Source organism: Myotis myotis, unplaced genomic scaffold, assembly GCF_014108235.1.
Source record: "Myotis myotis isolate mMyoMyo1 unplaced genomic scaffold, mMyoMyo1.p scaffold_m19_p_3, whole genome shotgun sequence".
In the NCBI taxonomy this organism is placed as follows: Eukaryota; Metazoa; Chordata; class Mammalia; order Chiroptera; family Vespertilionidae; genus Myotis; species Myotis myotis.
In genome coordinates, this window is record NW_023416335.1 from 102,131,122 (window position 1) to 102,155,464 (window position 24,343).

Here is a 24,343-nt window from a genome sequence, read left to right on the forward strand (position 1 = left end):
GTCTCACAAGTTCATGAAGCACAAAGTCCCAAACAAGATGAACCCAAAGAGGACCATGCACAGAAACATCACAATTAAAATGTTGAAAATTAAAGCCAAAGAGATAATCTTAAAGGCAGCAAGGGAAAAGCAATGTGTTACCTATAAAGGAGCTCCAATTTGGCTGTCAGCTGATTTCTCAACAAAAACTCTCCAGCCCAGAATGGATAGGTATTAAGTATACAATGAAATGAAAGCAAGCATCTAAATCCAAGACTACTCTATCAAGCAAGGCTATCATTCAAAATAGAAAAATAAAGAGTTTCTCAGACAAAAATAAAAGGCTAAAGGAGTTTATTACCACCAAACCAGCATTGCAAGAAATGTTAAAGGAATTGCTGTAATAGTAAAAGAGAAGAGAGAGAGAGAGAGAGAGAGAGAGAGAGAGAGAGAGAGAGAATTAAAATCGCAATAAATAAGTACCTATCAATAATAACTTTAAATGAAAATGGATTAAATGCTCCAATCAAAAGACTGAAGAGGAACATAGATCCCCATAAGTATGGAAGAATTGGAGTGAGGGAGAGAGTTTGAGTGAGTGAAGGAGTGAGAGTGTGTGGACATACACAGGTGTGTGGTTGTGTGTGGCATGGGGGAGGGGCAGTCCAATCATGGGGAGTCTTGGGGACAGGCGGTTTTGGCTCTCCTAGCCAAAGAGGTTCTGCTACACCCATAGGCACTTCCTGGATGTGGCTCTGGTTCAGAGACCATGCCATTTTGAAGAGTTTTCAAGGTCCTTGGGAGGAGGAGGTGAGGAGCAGCAGCAGCTAGGTGCCCAGCCTCGCTACCACCCACACTAGCCACAGCTTGGGCCAGAAACCATGGGCACCGCGCCCCCCCCCCCCGGACCTCATATACTTGTGTGCACCAAGGACACAACCCAGACTCCGCACACATCTGCTGCAAACAATGCCTGGTTTGCGAACCTATGTTAATAGCGGCAGCAACAGCAAGACCCTGTTTTCACCTGCCATAGATAAAGCCCTGCCAACACCTAAGTGAAGAGAAGTGAGACCCCACGTGCCTGCAGCTGAGAGCTGTAGGTCTCCACACTATCGCCACCTCCGCAGCCCCTCTCATAGCTCCAGCTAGAGAGTGGGCCACCTTGAAGGCTTGACAAGGTCCTCCTTGGGAAGAGACTGTGGGGAGCAGCTGTGGCTAGGTGGCCTGGGCCTGAACTTATGTGCACCCACAGAGGTCACAACCCAAAACAATATGCCTGAAACAAACTAGAAACGTCTGCATGCCTGGCATGTATCCAACCTGCACCATGTGCCTGATAGGACCCAGCCTGGACATTGTGCCACCTCTGGGTGACCAACAATGACATGGAAGGGCTCTTGCCCTGCCTTATATTTACCCACTGCCACCACTACTGTGCTGCCATTGCCACACTAGAGCTCAGCTGCTCAGCTCCACCACCAGGAATTGGGGGCAGGAACTACACTGAAAGCCAGGACTTTGATGTAGCCTCCCCTGACATGGACCTATTGAACTGAGGACATAAGGAGACTGAAGAGGCTGCAGATCTATAGGTGAGACAGGAGGACCTGGGACTGAGAAAAGAGGCCTGAGAGCACTGGCTGTGGAGACTTGGGAGTGGGTGCAGCAGTGGAAGCCTGGGGTTGAAGTCCCTGGATAGAGCAGTGCTAGCACCCTGTCATCCTGCAGCCTGGGAAGCTCCTCTGACCAGTGAGAAGGGTCACACAGTGGATCTCAGGGCCAGCATACACTAGAGGGGTCTGAAGGATACATTTAACATTGAATCTGGTGGAGGGGGGCTCTATTTCTTAGAAGAAGTCATGATGGTGAAGAGAAAGGGGGCTAGACAGTAGGTCTAGGAAGGAGGTCATCCCTGCCCACCTGGAGTTCAGGGGAGGTACCCGCTTTCCCACTGGCAAAAAGTTGCTTCTGACCCAACCTGCAGTGACCTGAGGCACGGGGGAACATCCCGTGGCAGGAAAAATGTGCCCCTGTAGGTGACAGAGAGGAGGTGCCAGCAAACCTGAAAGAGCTGAGGCACTAGAACAAGCATGTCAAACTCGTGGCCCACAGACCACATGCGGCCCAAAACGAATATTTTTGCAGCCCAGCCAATATAATGGTTTGTAAGAAACATTTTAATAAAAATTTACCAACTTAAATTTTACAATATCCTGTTATACATAATTATTAATGATGAGCTACAATGTTCGCTAATGACTGATTACTATAACTGTATTGCATTCATTTCCCTTAAGTGCCTTATGTGCAGGCGCACCATTTCTCTCCACTAATACCAGCAGCGAATATTTTAGCAGCCAATTGCCACATCATTAGTCTTGTACTGACTTGGTTGGTGTGCACAACAGGAAATATTTCACTTTTGGAAAACAAGAAAAATAGGTTTATTTGAGTTATGCTTATTAATTTGTGCAGTTATTCAATGTCTGGTAAGTTAATGTTCAAGAAAAATATTAATTTTTCTTAAAATGTTCTATTATTTTATGTTAACAATTACTCATTTATTTCAGCCCTTTGTATTCAGCATGTCTCTATCAAAATAAACCTACATTTCTATGAAAATTGAAGCTTTTGTTTTTTTGCAGCCCACATAAACATAAACCTTGTTTATTTGGCCCGAGTTAGCATTTGAGTTTGACATACTTGCATTAAAAGAAGAGGAAGGGCCCACCCCCCTCTCCCTTAAAGGCTACCGGCACCTCCCTCAACATGAGTCTTCTCAAACCATCCTGGCCAAGAACAGGATACCCTCGCACAGCCCAGCTCCATGGGGGAAGGGAGTCCAGCTCAGAACAGGGATAATCAAGGTGAGAGACTCAAGGCAGATCTAGTCTTTGGCCTAAGGAGTCCCTGCTCATGGGATTACCAGAGGCTTCAACCTCTTGGACCTCAATCAGGTTGCCCAGGGCCAGAAAGAACAGTGACTCACATTGACCTGCACCAGAGAAGCTTCCAGAAGGCCCAGGATAGATACACCAAGGGGCCAGCTACAACAACATCAGAGCAAAATCCAGTGAGCTCCACAAATAGTGGACCCAAAGGTTTTTTAGTGTAAGAGTGTGAGTGGTTTTGTTTATTGGGCTATGATATGTGTTATTGGATTTTTTTTTGGGGGGGGGGCACAGTTGCTTGGTTTCCTCCCAGCCCTTTTTTCCTTTCTTCCTTTTTCTTGCATATCTCTAATTCCTTTGTTCCCTTTTATTGTATTCTACTTTGTTTATTCTTATTGTTATTACTAATTTTTCTTTTGATTTTATTTTTTCTCCTTTCTTTTAGCTTTATTTTTTATCTCTATATCTTAAGTCCATTATCAATACATTTTAAATTCATTATTATTTCACTTATTTTCTGTTTCCTTTTCTTTTTTCCTCCTATACTATTTCTTTTAGCTTCCTCCTTGCTTCCATATAGCCATTTTTTAATCTTCTTCTTTCTCCCTTTTTCTTTATATCTCCTCTAAGAATTTGGTTGCATGCCTTTTAGTATAGTATTATTTTTTTCTTTGCTTGCTTTCTCTTCCCTTTCCTTCTTAGTCTTTCCTATTATTGTTGCATTGAGTAGCTTGATTATTGTGGTGTTATTTTTCGTTTGGTCCTGTTGTGTCTTGTTCTATTCTGTCAGTGCCTGTATAACAACTTGCACACAATTGGGGTTGAACCTCACTGGCAACAAGTCAGAGGGGAGATTCCTCTCACAAATTGGACATGAACAATAAAGTCCAAATTACAACAGGAGATACCAAATAAGGCACACAAGGGGCATTCTTAGAGCATCCAGCTCAGGTGAACAAAGAGACTGAACCACTGGACCCCTCAAGATTCTTTCTACATATGACCATCCCACAAAGACTGGGCGGCAAAACAGTTCTACCTAATACATAGAAGCAAATACAGAGAGACAGATACAATAGGGAGACAAAAAAACAACCCCCAAATGAGGGAAAAGAAGGAATCTACAGAAAAAGAATGAAATGAAATGGGGCAAGCAACCTATGAGACAGGGTTCAAAGCAATAGTTATAAAGATGTTTAAAGAAATTACAACATTAAAAAGGAAATAGAGGCCATGAACAAGAACCAGAAAGAAATGAAGAATGATATACCTGATACCAATAACACCCTGGAAAAAATTAAAAGTAGACTGGAAGAAGCAGAAGACCGAGTCAGAAATTTGGAAGACTACATAAAAATAAATACCCAATTAGAGCAAAGCAGCAAATAGAAAAAAAAGAATTAAAAGCAGGAAGATAGCATAAAGGAGCTCAGGGAAAACATGGAACATAACATCCACATTATAGGAATGCCAGAAGGGGAAGAGAGTAACCTGTTTAAAGAAATAATGACAGACACAGAACTTAGAATACGGAACCAAGAGAGACGGAACCTAGGCACAGAACCTACACAGAACGTTCTCTAGAGACAGAAGAACTTCGCTGGAGAGAACATGGCAAAAGATACTGGACAGAAACTGGCCTCAGAACCTAGAGACAGAACCTAGCGAGAGAACATGGCAAAAGATCCTGGACTGAACCTGACTACAGAAATTGGCAAGAACCTGACTAGAACCTGGTGACTGAACCTGGCTGGAGAACCTGGACAGAACCTTGCTGGAGAACCTAGCGAGGGAACTTGGCTACAGAACCTGGCTGGAGAACCTGGAGAACCTGGCTGGAGAACCTAGCAAGACAACATGGACACAGAACCTGGCTGGAGATCCTAAGCAGAACTTCGCTGGAGATCCTGGCCAGAACTTGGCTAGAGATCCTGGCTAGGCCGCTGATGAACTGAATGCTGCCTCCATGTCATTCCTTCTTCGCCGACTCCATCCACACCTTTGGGGACCCCTGGGCCTGCTGGGGTTGGACCCTGGCATCTGGCGCCCGAACAGGGACCCCTAGGTAAGTGCCCCGCACTCAGAACGGATCGGACTCCACCATAGGAAGAGGGTGGATAGTCTTCGCCGACTCCGTCCACACCTTTGGGAACCCCTGGAACAGGATTCCCCTAGGTAAGCCCCCCCCCCCATTGAGAACCCCCACATTCGGGACGGATAGGACTCCACCAGGGTATTGCAGACCCCCCTATAGAGGATAAGTAGGGTAAGAAGGTGGATAGTACAGAACTTAGATTGAGAAGATGTGTCATACTGAGTCCAAAGAAAGAAGACTCTGTATTGATCTTTAGATTAAGAAAATGTGCCATACTGAGTCTAAAGAAATAAGACTCTGTATTGATCTTTTAACACATATGCTTGCTAGCAGAGGAATTAAGGTTACTCCCAGTCAGACAGAACGTTTTATACAAGTATGTCCATGCTTTTCTGAGGAAGGAAAGGTAAATGTAAAGGCATGGGAGGAGGTAGGCCCAAGGAGCCTTATCCTTAACCCCACTGCAGCCTTTCTACCCCGGGAAAGTGCAGGATTGGCAAGCTCTCCCTGGGGTGATAGATCAGGACTCAGGTAATAGCGGAAAGCACCAATCCTACTCTTAAAATGGATACAAGAGAGCATTTCGGGTTTTTCTTCTTAATGCCTGCTTTTAAAAAATAAAAAAGGGGGAATTTGCCGGGAGCCGGTCCATGCTTGCTGTTTCAAGGGACCTGGCATATATGGCATACTGTTCTTAATATGTTTGCTCACCTTCTTGGCACTATGTGTTTTAACCAAGGTCTCTGAGAAAGGGTGTTTCTCCAGGTAGGGATTTTCCCCTGAAGTTAGGGAGGGAATAAAACCTCTTAACTAAGTGCCAGGCGGGTAATTAATCACTTTAACTACGAACAATCATGCTTAAGCTACATAATCTTTACTCCCTGGCATGGAGATAAGAAACACCCTAACCTTTGGAATAGAGATTGATAGGATTGGAATCAACTAGTATAAATACAGATGTAAGAAGACAGAACCAAGAGAGACAGAACCTACACAGGAACCAGAAGACAGAAGAACTTAGCTGGAGAGAACATGGCAAAAGATCCTGGATTGAACCTGACTACAGAAATTGGCAAAAGAACCTGACTAGAACCTGGTGACTGAACCTGGCTGGAGAACCTGGACAGAACCTGGCTGGAGAACCTAGCGAGGGAACATGGCTACAGAACCTGGCTGGAGAACCTAGAGAACCTAGCAAGAGAGCATGGACTCAGAACTTGGCTGGAGATCCTGAACCAGAACTTCCCTGGAGATCCAGACCAGAACTTGGCTGGAGATCCTGGCTAGAGATCCTGGCTAGGCTGCTGATCAACCGAACGCTGTCTCCGTGTCATTCCTTCTTCGCCGACTCCGTCCACACCTTTGGGGACCCCTGGACCTTCTGGGGTTGGACCCCGGCACTTTTGGTCATTAGATCAGTAATACACTATTTGGAATCTCTGAAGAGCAGATAGGAAAGCTACACAATATATAGTAAATTAGAACAGTGATATTATTGGGTTAAATATAACTTAATTATTCAGTTACTTGAGGCTACATAGTAATTGAACCATATCTTTTGATAATGTTCTTATAGACTCTGGGAATAACCAAATTTAGAATGATGTGCTGTCATGCCACTTCTTAGAAACATGTTCTTTGTTGTCCTTGGTGACTGGTTAGCCATGCCTCGGAGAATTTTGTTTGTGTAAATGTTATTAATTATTTTACTTTAAACATGATAAAAGTGCTTTTTAAAAATTCAGATTAAGCCTAAAACAAAGCCAGACATAATATGCAGACATAATATGAGATTCAGAGCCACAAAGGGTTTGTTTCAAGAGCAAAACTATTTCTGTGAAGTTAAAACGCATATCTGAAGTTTATAACTTAGTTAAATGATCAAGTATTTGTAAAGTAACTATGGTGCAAATGTGATTAAACATTTTTGTAGAGATTCTCAGACATTTTGTATCAGAGAAAGTTAGGTTTAAAGATAGTCACATGTTGAAAATGGAGTGCTTGTCTTTCCATAGCTGCCATTCCAAGTCTCACTGCATAATTATACTCTAGTATAATCATGTTCCCTAGAGGACTTGGTTTAACAATGTCTATCTCACATCTAGATTTATTTCCCACAGTCTTGTGAGCCCTGGGGACCTTAGGTAATCACCGATTTAATATTATGCCAGACATCCCACCATAGCATTTGTGTCGTATTGCTAAAGACAACTGATATTTCCCCAGAGTTTGGGGTTTTCCAAGCAAATAAACATAATTTTTTAATCTCTCTTTCCAGGAACTATTTCTTCAATTAGATACATTGTCAACAGGTGCATAGCGATATCTGTATAATAAATTCCTGGTCCAAATTAAAAAAAAAAAAAAAAAAGAAAAAAGAAATAATGACAGAAAATTTCCCTAACCAAGTGAAGGAAAATGTCACACAAGTTCAGGAGGCACAGAAAGTTCCAATAAAGACAACCCCTAAAAGACCCACACCTAGACACATCATAATCAAAGTGGCAAATGTTAAAAACAAAGAAATAATATTAAAGGTAGCAAGAGAGTGACAGAAAATTGCCTACAAAGAAGTTCCCATTAGAATGTCAGATGAATTCTCAATGGAACCACTTCAGGACAGAAGGGAGTGGTATGATGTATTCAAAGTAATGAAAAGCAAGGGCCCACATCTAAGACTACTGTATCCAGCAAGGCTATCATTTAAAATCAATCCTATATAATAAAGAGGTAATATGCAAATTAACCCTCACACCCTCACAAAATGGCTGCAAATGACCAGGCCAGCAGGGGGATTAGTGAGGGATGACCAAACAACTGAACAAGCAGGCTGTGTGGGGAGACCAGGCTGGTAGGGGGGGCAGTTAGGGGCAACTAGGCTGGCATGCAGAGGCAGTGAGGGGCGATTAGGCCAGTGGGGGCAGGCAGTTAGGGGTGACCAGGCAGGCAGGCAGGTGAGCGATTAGGAGCCGGTGATCCAGGATTTTGAGAGGAATGTCTGGCTGCCGGTTTAGGCCCGATCCTGGGGATTGGCAGTCGGGCATCCCCCAAGGGGTCCTGAATTGGAGAGGGTGCAGGCTGGGCTGAGGGCCCCCACCCTGTGCATGAATTTTGTGCACCTGGCCTCTAGTGTTGAAATAAAAAGCTTTCCAGACCAAAAATAACCAAAAAGGTTAAAGGAGGACATTACTACCAAACCAGCAATGCAAGAAATGTTAATGGGACTGCTTTAAGAAGAAGAAGAAGAAAAGAATAGAAAGAAGATCATAGGCATAAAGAAAATAACAATGGCCATAAATACATACCTATCAATTATAGCCTTAAATGTAAAGGGATTAAATGCTTCAGTCAAAAGACATAGAGTGACTGAATGGATAAGAAAACATGGCACATATATATGCTGTGTACAAGAGACCCCCTTCTTAACAAAAGATACACACAGACTGAGAATGAAGGGCTGAAAAAATATATTCCATGCAAATGGAAAGGAAAAAGAAGCTGGAGTAACAATACTCATATCAAACAAAATAGACTTCAAAACAGAGGCCATAACCAGAGACACAGAAGGCCACTACATAATACTAAAGGGAATAATTCAACAAAAAGAATAAGCCTTGTAAATATATATACACCCAATAGAGGAGCACCGAAGTTCATAAAAAGATTCTTGATGGACTTTAAGGGTGAGATTAACAACATTACAGTCATACTAGAAGACTACAACACCCTACTGATACCACTGGATATATATCTTCCAGGGAAAAAAAAATCAACAAGGAAACAGAGGCCTTAAATAACACACTAGATCAGGTGGACCTAACTGATATTTATGGAACATTTCATCCCAAGTGAACAGAATATACATCCTTTTAAAGTGCACATTGAGCATTCTCAAAGATAGAACACATGTTCAGATACAAAACAAGCCTATACAAATTAGATATGATTGATATAATACCAAGCATCTTCTCAAATCACAAGAGCATGAAGTTAGAAATCAACTATAATAAAAAAAAACGCACAAAAAAACCTCAAAAGCACTCAAATACATGGAGGCCAAATAGGATTTTATTAAACAATGAAACAATGAATGGGTTACCAGTGAGATATAGCAAGAAATAAAAACTTTCCAGAAACAAATGAAAATGAACACACAAGCATTCAAAAACTATGGCACATGGTGAAAGCAGCCCTGGGAGGGAATTTCATAGCACTATAAGCCTATCTCAAGAAACAAGAAAAAGCACTAATAAACTACCTAACCCTACAACTAAGTGAATTAGAAGGAGAGCCCAAGTAAGTAGAAGGAAGGAAATAAACGTCAGAGTGGAAATAAATGACACAGACAATAAAAAAAGAGAACAAAAAGTGCCCTAACCAGTTTGGCTCATTGGATAGAGAGTCAGCCTGCAGACTGAAAGGTCCCAGGTTCAATTCCAGTGAAGGGCATGTACCTTGGTTGTGGGCACATCCTTAGTAGGGGGTGTGCAGGAGGCAGCTGATCGATGTTTCTCTCTCATTGATGTTTCTAACTCTCTATCCCTCTCCCTTCCTCTCTGTGAAAAATCAATAAAATATATTTAAAAAAACAAAACAAAAAGAACAATGAATCCAAGAGCTGGTTCTTTAAAAAGATAAACAAGGTTGATGAACCTCTAGCCAGACTCATCAAGAAACAAAGAGAGAGGACCAAAATAAATAAAATGAAAGTGAGAATATAGTAGTCACCACAGAAATACAAAGGATCTTAAGCAAATAGTATGAACATTTATACCAACAAACAGTACAATCTGGGTGAAATGGACAAATTTCTAGAAATATACAATCTTCCAACACTCAATCAAGATGAATCAGAAAACCTAAATAGGCCAATAACAAGTGAGGAAATAAAAACAGTAATCAAAAATATCCCAACAACAAAAGTCCTGGATCAGATGAATTTAAAGAATTTTACCAAACATTCAAAGAAGAATTAACATCTATCCTCATCAAACTATCCAAAACAATTCAAGAGGAAGGAACACTTCCAGGTTCTTTTTATGAAGCCAGAATTATCCTAATTCTAAAACCAGATAAAGACAGTACAAAGAAAGAGAATTATAGGCCAATATCCCTGATGAACACAGATGCTAAAATCCTCAACAAAATAACTAGCAAAATGGATCCAGCAATGTATTAAAAAGATAATACAACATGATCAAATGGAATTTATTCTGGGAATGCAAGGCTGGTACAATATCTTCAAAGTAAACAAAGTGATACATCACATAAACTAATTGAAAGATAAAAGGCACATGATTATATCAATAGATGCAGACAAAGCATTCAACAAAATCCAGCACCCCTTTTTTTAAAAATAAAAACTCTCAAGAAAGTGGGAGTAGAGGAATCATACCTCAACATAAATAAAGGCCATATATGACAGACCTATAGCCAACATAATACCTAATGGGTAAAAACGAAAAGTGTTTCCCTTAAGAAGAGGAACAATATGTCCACTTTCACCACTCTTATTCAACACAAAAGGCCCGATGCATGAAATTCATGCAAGAGTAGGCCTTCCTTCCCCCAGCTGCCAGCACTGACTTCCCTCTGGATAGTACTGTAAATCCTAATCACAATCAGACAAGATGAAGAGACAAAAACATCCAGACTATAAAGGAAGAAGTAAAACTCTCATTATTTACAGATGACATGATCTATAATTTTAAAAGGGTGATATGCTAATTAGACAAGACAACCTTCTGTATGAAGCTGGGGCTGCGAGGGAAGACCAGGTCCTGGGTGCCTGCTGGAAGCTGGAGGGAAGCCCAGGTCCCGGGTGCCAGTGGCCAGAGGGAAGCCTGGGTCCCGGGTGCTAGAGGGAAGCCAGTGATGGCAGCTGGAGGAAGGAAGGCCTACTTTTGCATGGATTTCATGCATTGGGCTTCTAGTATTGTACAAAAAAAAAACACCCTAAAAACTTCACCAGGAAACTACTAGACTTAATAAATCTATTCGATAAGGTAGCAGGATACAAAATCAATATCCAGAAGTTGATGAAATTTTTATACACCAATAATGAACTCTCTGAAAAAGAAATAAAAAATACAATCTCATTTACCATTACAACAAAGAAAAATAAGATACCTAAGAATAGAGTTACCAAGTACATAAAAGACCTATTCTTAGAGAACTATAGGGCGTTGAAAAAGGAAATAGAGGAAGAGACAAAAAATGGTAACCTATAGTATGTACATGGATTGGAAGAATTAACATAATTAAAATGTCTATACTACACAAAGCAACTTATACATGCAATGCAATCCCTATTAAAATACCAACATCATATTTCACAGATCTAGAACATTACTCCAAAACTGTATATAAAGGCAACAAAAACACTGAACAGCTGAAGCAAGTTTAAGAAGGAAGTAAAAGTTGTAGTGATCACAATACTGAATATCAAACTATACTACAAAGCCCTTATACCAAAAACAGCTTGGTACCGGCACAGGAACAGGCATACAGACAAATGGATCAGAGCAGATACCCTAGAAATTGACTGACACCATTATGATCCATTAATATCTGATAGAGGAAGCAAGATCTTGCAATGGAGTAAAGACAGCCTCTTCAGCAAATGGTATTTGAAAACTGCACAGACACATGAAAAACAAAACAAAACATGAAACTAGACCACCAACTTATACCATACAGAAGAATAAACTTAAAATGGATAAAAGACTTAAATGTAAGTCATCCTATATAATAAAGAGGTAATATGCAAATTGACCATCATGCCCTTGCACAATATGGCTGCCCCCATGTGGTCACAAGATGGCCGCCTCCATGTCATCACAAGATGGCCACCACAAGATAGCCGGCAAGGGAGAGCAGTTGTGGGCGATTGGGCCAGCAGGGGAGCAGTTAGGTGTCGATCAGGCTGGCAGGCAGAAGCAGTTAGGGGAAATCAGGCAGGCAGGCAGGTGAGCAGTTAGTAGCCAGCGGTCCCAGATTGTGAGAGGGATGTCCCAGATTAGAGAGGGTGCAGGCTGGGCTGAGGGACATCCCCCCCCCCGCAGTGCATAAATTTCATGCACTAGGCCTCTAGTGAAACCATAAAAATTTTAGAAGAAAATCTCAGACATCTCATTGTAGCAGAATTTTTGCTGATACATCTCCTAGGGCAAAGAAAATACAGGAGAAAATAAGTAAATGGGACTACATCAAAATAAGAAGCTTCTGTACAGCAAAAGAAACCACCATCAAAATGAAAAGGAAATGCATTGTATGGGGGAATATATTTGCCAATGATACATCTGATAAGGGGTTAATATCCAAAATATATAAAGCACTCATACAACTAAACAAAGGAAGACAAACAACCCAATTAAAAAATGGGCAGAAGACCTGAATAGGCATTGCTCCAAAGAGGCCATACAAATGGCGAAGACACACATAAAAAATTACTCAAATTCACTACTCCTCAGAGAAATGCAAATTAAAACCACAATGAGATATCACCTCACACCTGTCAGAATGATTATCATAAATATATCAACAAACAACAACTACTGGCAAGGATGCAGGATAAAGGGAACACTGATTCTCTGCTAGTGGAAATTCAGATTGGTGCAGCCACTATGAAAAACAGTATGGAGTTTACTCTAAAAAATTTAAAAAAAGGAACTTCTATTTGATCCATTGATCCCACTTCTGAGATATTATCCTAAAAATCCTGAAACACCAATCAGAAAAAATATATGCATCCGATATTCATAGTAGCATTATTTACAACTAGAGGCCCAGTGCACAAAATTCATGCAGCGGGGGGAGGACCCTCAGCCTGGCCTTCACCCTCTCACAATTTGGGATATGTCCAACTGCCTGCCTGCCTGATTGCCCCTAACCACTCGCCTGCCTGCCTCATTGCCCCTAACAGCTCACCTGTCTGCCTGATTGTCCCTAACCACTCACCTTCCTGCCTGATTGGCCCTAACTGCCTTTGCCTTGGCCCCCGCTGCTGTGGCTTCATCTGGAAGGTCATTTGGCTGTCTGGTCTAATTAGCATATTATGCTTTTATTATAGACAGCTGAGATTTGGAAAAAGCCCAATGCCCATCAGTAGATGAGTGGATAAAGAAGCTGTGAAACATTCACACAATGGAGTACTATGCAGCTGTAAAGAAGAGGAGTCTCTTACCCTTTGAGACAGCATGGATAAACTTGGAGAATATTATGTTAAGTGAAATAAGCCAGTCTGGGAAAGACAAATATCATATGACCTCATTTATTTGTGGAATTCAATGAACAAAATGAATTAACCAATAAAATAAGACCTGTATCATGAAGTCATGGAACAGACTGATATACCTTGATGTGGGGTTGTGGGGATGAGAAGAGATAAACTAAAGGACTTATATATTTATATGTGTAGCCTATGGGCCTGTACAATAGGATGTTAAAGACCTGGAGGGATGGGTAGGGGTTGGGATGAAGGGTGTAAAGGGGGGGAAATGGGAGATATCTGTAATACTATCAATAATAAAACATATGTGTGTGTATATGTGTGTGTGAGTATATATATATCTGCCTGGCTGACCAGCCGACCTGCTGACCTGCTGACCTGCTGACCGGCTGGTAGGTATGACATGCACTGACCACCAGGGGGCAGACGCTCAATGCAGGAGCTGCCGAGTGACAGCAACTTTGCAGAGTGCCCTCTCATACTCCGGGACCCCTTGGGGGATGTTGAACTACTGGTTTCAGCCCGATCCCTGCAGGCCAGGCCTAAGGACCCCATCTGCCAGAGGGACCCCACTCACTCTGCAGACACCCTTCAATCCCCAGTGCTGCCCCAGTTGCAACCAGCAGGGGAGGGACCACAGGAGGTTGGCTCCAGGGTGTGTCCAGCCCATCTTGCCCAGTACCATCTGCCAATCATCTTCTAATTAATTTTCTGACATAGGGTACCTCAATGGATAAGAAAACATGCCCTATATATATGCTGTCTGCAAGAGACCCATTTCAGAACCAAAGACTCACACAGGAGAATAGCAAATGGATGGAAAATATTTTTCCATGAAAATGGAAACAACAAAAAAGCAGCTGGTCCAATATTTATAGCTGACAAAACAGACTTCAAAGAAAAGGCCCTAGCCGAAACTGGTTTGGCTCAGTGGATAGAGCGTCGGCCTGCGGACTGAAGGGTCCCAGGTTCGATTCCGGTCAGGGGCATGTACCTTGGTTGAGGGCAATCCCCAGTGGGGAGTGTGCAGGAGGCAGCTGGTTGATGTTTCTCTCTCATTGATGTTTCTAACTCTCTATCTCTCTCCTTTCCTCTCTGTAAAAACTCAATAAAATATATTAAAAAAAAAAAATTCTTTAGGTTTCTTTAAAAAAAAAAAAAAAGAAAGAAAGAAAAGAAAAGGCCCTAAAAAAGACAAAGAAGGTCACTACATAATACTAAATGGATCAACCCAACAAGAGGATATAATCCTGGTAAATGTATATGCACCCAATATAGGAGAACCTAAATATATTTTTTAAAAACTCCTTTGAAAGACTTAAAGGGATAGATAGCAATACATAGTAAGGGACTTCACACCCCACTGATTCACTGGATAGATCTTCCAGACAAAAAAATCAATAAGAAAACAGTGATCCTAAATGGCCCACTAAATCAGATGGATTTAATTTACATTTATAGAACATTTCACCCCAAAGCTGAAGAATTTACATTCTTCTCAGGTGCACATGGAACATACTCAAAGATAAACCACATATTGGGACACAAAATGTGTCTCTACAAATTCAAGAATATTGAAGTCATGTCAACCACCTTATCATATTACAATGACATGAAACTGGAAATTAATAATACAAACACACAAAAAGATTCAAAAACACAGAGGCTAAAGACCATGTTATTAAACAATGAATGGGTTAACAATAAGATCATGAAAGCAATTAAAAACTTACTGGAGCCCAGCTCAGTGGTTGAGCATCGACCAATGAAGCAGGAGGTCATGAGTTGATTCCCAGTCAGGGCACATATGCCCAGGTTGTGGACTCAATCCCCAGTGGGGGCCAGGCAGGAGGCAGCCCATCAATGATTCTTTCTCATCATTGATGCTTCTATCTCTCCCTCCCTCTCCCTTCCTCTCTGAAGTCAGTAAAAAATATATTTAAAAAACTTACTGGAAATAAATAAAAATGAACACACAACAAACCAAAATCTACAGGACATAGTGAAAGCAGTCCTGAGAATGAAGTTCATAGCACTGCAGGACTACCTCAAGAAACAAGAACAATTTATAATAAATTATCTAACACTCCAACTAAAAGAATTAGAAAGTGAACAGGAAAAATACAGAGTAGGTAGAAGGAAGGAAATAATCTCAGAGTTGGTTCTTTGAAAAGATAAACAAGATTAATGAACTGCTAGCAAGACTAATCAAGAAACAAAGAGAGAGGAGCCAAATAAAATCAGAAACAAAAGTGATGAAGTAACAACTGACACCAAAGAAACACAAAGGATTGTAAGAAAATATCACAAACAACTATGTGGTAACAAATTGGACAACCTAGGCAAAATGGATAAATTCCTAGAAACATATAATCTTCCAAAACTGAATCAGGAAGAATCAGAAAATCTGAATAGACCAATAACAACTAATTAAATTAAAGCAGTAATAAAAATAAATAAATAAAACTCGCTGTAAACCAAAATCCTGGACTGAACAGCTTCACATGAGTATTTTAATGAACATTCAAAGAAGAACCAGCACCTACCCTCATCAACCTATTCCAAAATATCCAAGAGGAAGGAACAATTCCAAGCTCTTTTATAAGAGCTGCATTATCCTAATTTCACAACCAGATAAAGACAATACAAGGAAAGAAAATTACAGGCCAATATCCCTTATAATTATATTAACAAATTGGATCCAGCAATATATTAAAAATATATATGATGACCAAGTGGAATTTATCTCAGGGATGCAAAGCTGGTACAGTATTCTCAAATCAATAAATGTGATACATCACACAAACAAAATGAAAGATAAAAATCACATGATCATATCAATAGATTCACAAAAAGGATTCGACCAAATCTAGCACCCATTTTTGATAAAAACTCTCAGGAAAGTGGGAATAGCGAGATCATACCTCAACACAATAAATGCTATATATGACGAGCCTACAGCCAACATCATACTTAATGGGCAAAAACTGAAAGTGTTTCCCTTAAGAACAGGAACAAGACAGGCATGTCTGCTATCACCACTCTTATTCAACATAGTACTCAAAGTCCTAGCCACAGTGATCAGACAAGAAGAAAAAGGCATCCAATAGGAAAGAAGGTAGTGTAACTGTCATTTTTCACAGATGACATGATATTGTATATAGATGACATGATATTTGAAGACTCCACCAAAAAACTACTAGATTTAATAAATGAAATTGGCAATGTAGCAGGATACAAAATTAACATCCAGAAATCAATGACATTTTTATACACCAACTAGAGACTCGATGCACAAAATTAGTGCAAGGGGCTTGGTCCTCGCAGCTGCAGTGGCTTGTCTCGGCCCAAGGCAACCACAGCAGCTGCTTCGACCCTCACAACCTTGGCTTTGTCCAGAAAGTCATCCAGTAGGATGTCTGGTCTAATTAGCATGTTACACTTTTATTATTATAGATAATGAACTCTAAAAAGTAACTAACACCCACACACACACACACACATTCCCATTTTATGTTGCAAAAACAACAACAACAACAAGATATTTAGAATAAACTTAACCAAGGAGGTAAGAGACCAGTACTTGGGAAACTATAGGACATTAAAAAAAAATAGAGGAAGATGTAAACAATAGATTGGAAGAATTAATATCATTAAAATGTACATACTGCCCAAAGCAATCTATATATTCAACACAATCCCTAATAAAATACCAACACTGTAGGGACAATGAAGACGGTGGCATAGATAAATACCTATACTCCCTGCCTCCCACAACCACATCAAAATTACAACTAAAATACAGAACAACCATCATCCAGAACCACTGGGAATCTGGCTAAATGGAAGTCTTACAACTAGAGAAGTAAAGAAGAAAGCACACTGAGACTGGTAGTGGGGTGGAGGCGCAGAATGGGTGGTCCAACACCCACATGTGCTGCTTTTTTAATGGGGAGAAAAATCATCTCTGTGGAGGCCACCTGGAGGAGCAAGAGGTCCCAGCCCCACACCAGACCCCCTATCCCAGAGCTGGGAAAAGAAGTCCCTAAGAGCAGTGAGAACTATGGGCTGTAAAAATCAGTGCAGATTGGGGCTCAGTGACACAGAGGCTGCTGGCGACCCAGCTTTCCTCTTAAAAGGCTGGCAGCACAAATTTAATTTACAGGGTACTGCTTCCTCTGAACTCCAGCACCAGGGCGAGGCTCTGGGAGACACAGACACATATGAGGAGGAACTGGCTTATCTGTCATTGGGGCATAAACTCGGGAGTGGTTTTCTTCCAGATGGAGGTGCTCATAGGGACCATTGTTCCTATGCTGGGACATCCCTGGTAGGTCACAGGGCTGACTGGCAGCCATTTATGTTTTCTCTGCCCTGGTGATTCCCTAAGACCCCACCTCATCCAATTTACAACCCCACCCAAGCTGTGTGCAGAAGCTTTTGCATATGAATGGCCTCTCCTTGCTCAGGCTAAAATCTCTCAAGCTGCTGCTGGGTCAAGGAGTCTCAAACCTATCAATAAAAGGCCCAAGACACAGTACCAGCACTAGCCTGCTTTGCTTCATAGTTGGTCTGCATCTGGGAAATCCCAAAACCAATACAAAGAGGAGGAATCTGAAGTTCCTGCTGGGTGTCCCTAGACAGTGGCTGACTTTTCATCTCCCTGGAAACCCAAGAGCCAGTGTACCCAGAGGTCAGTGTCAGACTATGCCAGATTATAACTCCACACAACCATAAGAAACACACTCAAGGGGCAGACTCAGTCAGCACCAAAGCCCCACTGAAACAAGTCCTTCTTCATAGGAGTATGTCCTCCACAGCAGCTCTCTCATGTAGTCACAGCAGGTCCTCACAGCCAATTGGCTTGGAGGTCAATTCCTCCCAGGGACAGCAACAGAAATCAAGTATCAACTACAACAAGACTGTGCTCACAGCCCACAAAGGGGTGTACCTAGCTAGCATGCTCAGCTCAGGTGACTAGGGAGGCTGAGCCACTGGGCCCTACAGGACACCTACTACACAAGGCCACTCTACCAGCTTAAGGAGACAAAGCAGCTCTACCCAATACATAGAAACAAACACAGGAAAGGATTCAAAATGCAGAGGCAAAGAAACATGTCACAAATGAAAGAAATGGAAAAAAGCAAACTACTGGATATAGAGTTCAAAACCACGGTTACAAGGTTACTCAAGAATCTTCTAGAAACCTCCAAAAAATTGGGAAAGGACCAGTTGGAAATTAAGCATACGCTCACTGAAATAAAGAATAATATACATGGATTCAACAGTAGAGCAGAGGATTCTGAGAATCAAATCAATGATTTGAAATATAAGGAAGCAGAAAACACCCAACCAGAAGTGCACAACGAAAAAAGAATCCAAAAATATGAAGATAGTATAAGGAGACTCTGGGACAACTTCAAACGTACCAACTTTCACATTATGGGGATGCCAGAAGAAGAGTAAGAGCAAGATATTGAAAACCTATTTGAAGAAATAATGAAAGAAAACTTCCCCTACCTAGTGAAAGAAATAGACATACAAGTCTAGGAAGCACAGAGAGTCCCAAACAAGAGGAACCCAAAAAAGACCACACCAAGACACATCATAATTAAAATTCCAAGTGTTAAAGACAAAGAGAGAATCTTAAAAGAAAACAGTTAGTTACCTACAAGGGAATGCCCATATGACTGTCAGCTGATTTCACAACAGAAACTATGCAGGCCAGAAGGGACTGGAAAGAAATATTCAAAGTGATGAATAGCAAAGATATACAACCAAGATTGCTCTACCCAGCAAAGATATCATTTAGAATTGAAGGTCAGATGAAGAGATTCACAGACATGAAAAAGCTAAATGAGTTCATCACCACCAAACCAGTATTATATGAAATGTTTAAGGGAATTCTTTAAGAAGAGGAAGAAGAAGAAAAAGATAAAAAATATGAACAAAAAATGACAGCAAATACATTTTCTAACAATTGAATCTAAAAATAAAAAATAAATGCTTAAGAAATCTAATGATCAGAATAAATTGGTGAATAAAATAGAATCAGATGCATGGGAATGGAACAGACTGACAATTCTCAGAGGGAAAGGTGGTGGGGGTTGGGAAGAGATTAAACACAGATCTTATATGCATATATGGCTTACTTATGGACACAGCCAATGTGGTGGTAGAGGCCTGGGGAAGGGTGGGAACCCGGGTGGAGGGGGTCAATGGAGGAAAAAGGAGGGACATCTGTAATAATCTCAACAATAAAGATTTTTAAAATTGCCAACATCATATTTCACAGATGTAGAGAAAATGTTCCAAAAATTTATATGAAACTAAAAGACTCAAAGTAGTCACAGCAATCTTGAGAAAGAACAGTAAAGTATAAGCTATCACAACACTGGATATCAAATTATACTACAAAGCCACTGTACTCAAAACAACCTGGTACTGGCACAAGAACAGGCATATACATCAATAGAACAGAACTGAAAACCCAGAAATCAATCCAAATCATTATACTCAATTAATATTTGTCAAAGGCAAGAGCATACAATGGAGTAAATACAGTCCCTTCATAAATGGTGTTTAGAAAATTGGACAGGTACATAAAAATGAAACTAGATCAATTTACACAGTACACAAGACTAAACTCAAGATGGATAAAAGACTTAAATGTAAGTCATGAAACCATAAAAATACTAAATAAACTAGAGGCAATAAAATCTCAGACATCTCTTATAGCAATACTAGAGGCCCGATGCACAAAATTCATTCAAGAGTAGGCCTTCCTTCCCCCGGCTGCCAGCACCGGCTTCACTCTGGCATCTGGGACCCAGGCTTCCCTGGCAGAGGGAGGCCCTGCCCACCCATGGCAGCCCATCAGTCTGTAGCCTGGGCCTCTTTCTGTGGGGCGATCATGGAGCAATGGCCAGGCCCCGACCAATCACATTGCACCTGCCTTGGCTGGCCTGGAGCCAGTGGCTGTCATAGTGTGGACGTCTGGAAGGTCGTTTGGTATAATTAGCATATTACACTTTTATTATTATAGACTAGAGGCCTGGTGCACAAAATTCATGCATGGGGGCATCTCCTTAGCCCAGCCTGCACCCTCTCCGATCCGGGACCCCTCGCAGGATGTCTGACTGCCAGTCTAGGCCCCAGGATCAGGCCTAAACCAGCAGTCGAACATCCCTCTTACAATCCGGGACTGCTGGCTCCTAACTGCTCACCTGCCTGCCTTCCTGGTTGCCCCTAACTCCCCCACCCCTGCTGGCCTGGTTGCCTCCAACTGCCTCCCTCTGCCAGCCTGGTCACCCCTAACTGCCCCCCCACCAGCCTGGTTGCCCCTTACTGCCTCCCCTGCTGGCCTGGTCATCCCATGCAGCAGGCTGTTCAGTTCTTTGGTCATCCCTCACTAAGCACTCTGCTGGCCTTGTTGCCCCATGCAGCCTGCTGTTCAGTCATTTGGTTGTCCCTCACTAACCCCCTGCTGGCCTGATGGCCCCACGCAGCCTGCTGGTCGTTACTGTTACTGTGATGGCATCCTGGAAAATTTGCATATCCCTCTATTATTAGTATAGATGTTTGCCAATACATCTCCTAGGGCAAGGAAACAAAGGAAAAAATAAAAAAATGGGACTATATCAAAATAAAAAGCATCTGCGCAGCAAAAGATACCATCAACAAATAAAAAGGGACCCTACTGTATGGGATAACATAGCTAACAATGACACATCTGCTAAGGGGTTAATTTCCAAAATATATAAAAAACTCATACAACTTATCAAAAGGAAGACAAACAATACAATCAAAATGGGAAAAGGACCTAATAGACACTTCTCCAAATTCAACATACAAATGGTCAAGTGACACATGAAAAAATGCTCAAAGTCACTAATTATCAAAGTGATGCAAATTCAAGCTACAATGCAGTATCACCTCCCACCTGCCAGAATGGCTACTATCAGCAAATCAACAAACAAGTGCTATAGAGGATGTAGAGAAAAAAAACCCTAGTACCTGCTAGAGGGAATGCATACTAGTGCAGCCACTATGGGAAACAGTATGGAGTGTCCTCCAATACTTAAAAATTGAACTGCCATTTGACCCAGTGACCCCACTTCTAGAAATATATCCTAAAATTCCTGAAACACCAATCCAAAAGAATATATGTACCCCTATGTTCATAGCAGCACTATTGTCAATAGCTAAGATTCAGAAATAGCCCAAGTTTGCATCAGTAGGTGAGTGGATAAAAAAGTTGTGATGCATCATTTGCAACAACATGGATGGACCTGCAGAGTATTATGCTTAGTGAAGTAAGCCAGTCAGAGAAAGAAAAGTATCATATGATTTCATTCATATGTGGAATCTAATGAAAAAATAAACTGATGAACAAAATAGATCCAGAGACATAGAAGCATGGAGCAGAGGAATTTCAGAGGGAAAGTGGGGATGGGGGAATGGGAAAGAAGAGATTAACTAGGGAGCTTATATGCATGTATGCATAGCCTATGGACATAGACAGTGCAATGAAGGCCTGTGGTGGAGGCAAAAGCAAAATGGAAAGGGTCAATGGGAAAAAAACAAAACAAAAGGGACATCATAATACTTTTAAAATAAAGGTATATATTTTTTTAAATTGTGGTACATTACACAATGCAGCTATAAAAAGGAAAGATCTGCTACCATTTGAGACAGCATGAAGGGACTTGGAAAGTATTATGTTAACTGAAATAAGCCAATCAGAGAAAGGTAAGTATCACATGATCTCACTATGTGGAATATAATGAAAAAAATAAACTGACGAATAAAATATATCCAGAGACACGGAAGCATGGAAAAGACTGATGAATCTCAGAGGGAAGGGTGGATGGGTGGGCAGGAAGAGATTAACAAAATAACTTATATGCATATATGCATATCCCATGGACACAGACAGTAGTGTGGTAAAAGCCTGTGGTAGGGGCAAGAGCACAGTAGAGGGGGTCAATAGGGGAAAAAGGGGGGACATCTGTAATATTTTCTATAATAAAGATAAATTTAAGAAATAAAATACTGGAAAAAATGAACTAGAGGAATGTTATTTTCTATATTTAAATATTGTTAACTATTATTAAACATTCCCACATATAGTTTTAACATGAAAGAGCTAATGACTAAAGAGAAAAAAATTAAAAATTTAAGATTTAAAAAATTTATTATAACAAGTATAGTAAGAGTTCACAGTATCAAACATTACCAAATTATCTCCACTTGTTCCCCCACATATTATGTCTTTTTCCTTTCAAAGCTAGGATCACAATTACCTCTTTTTCTCACTTTTCTTGAAAGACACACAGTTTAAGTAGAGAATATCGTTCCCCTTTATTGATACTAATTTTATATTTCTCTCTCTCTCTCTCTCTCTCTCTCTCTCTCTCTCTCTCTCATGGCTTATGACTACATCTCAAAATGTACAAAACAAACAATAAGCATTCTTAAGAATGTGATTGTTTTTTCAAATTTCTCACAACATTTAACACAATCTCCTGCATATAATAGCTGCTCAAGAAACATTTTGTCCCATCAAGTATTCATATACCAGTGAGGATGACAGGGACAACTAATTGTAATAAAAATGATCTAAGAAATTGACATAAAGTGTTTTTTGAAAACAGAGGAGAAATTGGTCATTCAACCTGGGGCTGAACAGAGATTATATGTTGTTTACAGTTTGAGGGTCCTCCAATTATTAAGATCAGTAGATATGCTAGACCTTGTTCTAGGTTTTACAGCCAGTTCAAGGCAGTTCGATGTGAAATCATCATCACATGGTGAGTGACTATCTCAACTGATATTTGCAAAATTATACAAGGAAAGTTTTCCACTTTACAAATCATGAAATGCTAGATTCTGCCCCAGTATATTTACTTAAAGTCTGCTTCAAAGTCTAGGACTTCTGGTAATTGTTAGGAAACAATGCTACATAAATATGTTCACATTTATGTATGGTTAGGGCTTCCTGTGCAAAACATTGCTGGCCTTAGAGTTAAAGAATGTTTAACCGGTTTTGCTCAGTGGATAGAGCATCGAGCTGTGGACTGAAAGGTCCCAGGTTCGATTCCAGTTGAGGGCATGTACCTTGGTTGCAGGCTCAATCCCAAGTAGGGGGCATGCAGGGGGCAGCTGATCGATGTTTCTCCCTCATCAATGTTTTTAATACTCTATTCCTCTCACTTCCTCTCTGTAAAAAAATCAATAAAAATATATTATTTTAAAATAACATTTTAATGACAAACAAGCCTTGTAAATTAAAAATGGAGACCTCCTGAGAGATTTAGAAACCTTTCCCCTGGAACCATCTGCTTACATTCTAATGATAATAAACCTAGGGACCTTTGACACTCCAGAGAGGATATGTTTAGTTTTGAAGTTAAGGTGGGCAGCTAGCACAGCTATAGTAGGGGATTCATAATTTTCTAGGTCCTCTCCCATGTCTAACTTTTGTATGCAAAGGGTATATCGGCCCTTAGAGCAGCGGTTCTCAACCTGTGGGTCGCGATCCCTTTGGGGGTCGAACGACCCTTTCACAGGGGTCGCCTAAGACCATCTGAAAACACATATATAATTACATATTGTTTTTGTGATTAATCACTATGCTTTAATTATGTGCAATTTGTAACAATGAAAGTACATCCTGCATATCAGATATTTACATTATGATTCATAACAGTAGCAAAATTACAGTTATGAAGTAGCGACAAAAATAATTTTATGGTTGGGGGTCACCACAACATGAGGAACTGTATTAAAGGTTCATGGCATTAGGAAGCTTGAGAACCACTGCCTTAGAGGGAATGAAGCATGGGGAATCAACACTAAGACTGTCATGTAAGTAAATTTTTTTTTTCCTTGATCCAAAAACCTTGTTTCCTGTCAGAAATATAGCACTTCCTCCTTATCCATCAGGGATATGTTTCAAGGTACCCAGTAGATGCTAGAAATCACAGATAGTACCAAAACCTATATATACTATATATTTTTTTGCTATACACATGTATATACCTATGATAAAGTTTAATTTATAAATTAGGCACAGTAAGAGATTAACAACAATTACAAATAAGAACCATTATAACAGTATACTATAATGAAAACTATATGAAT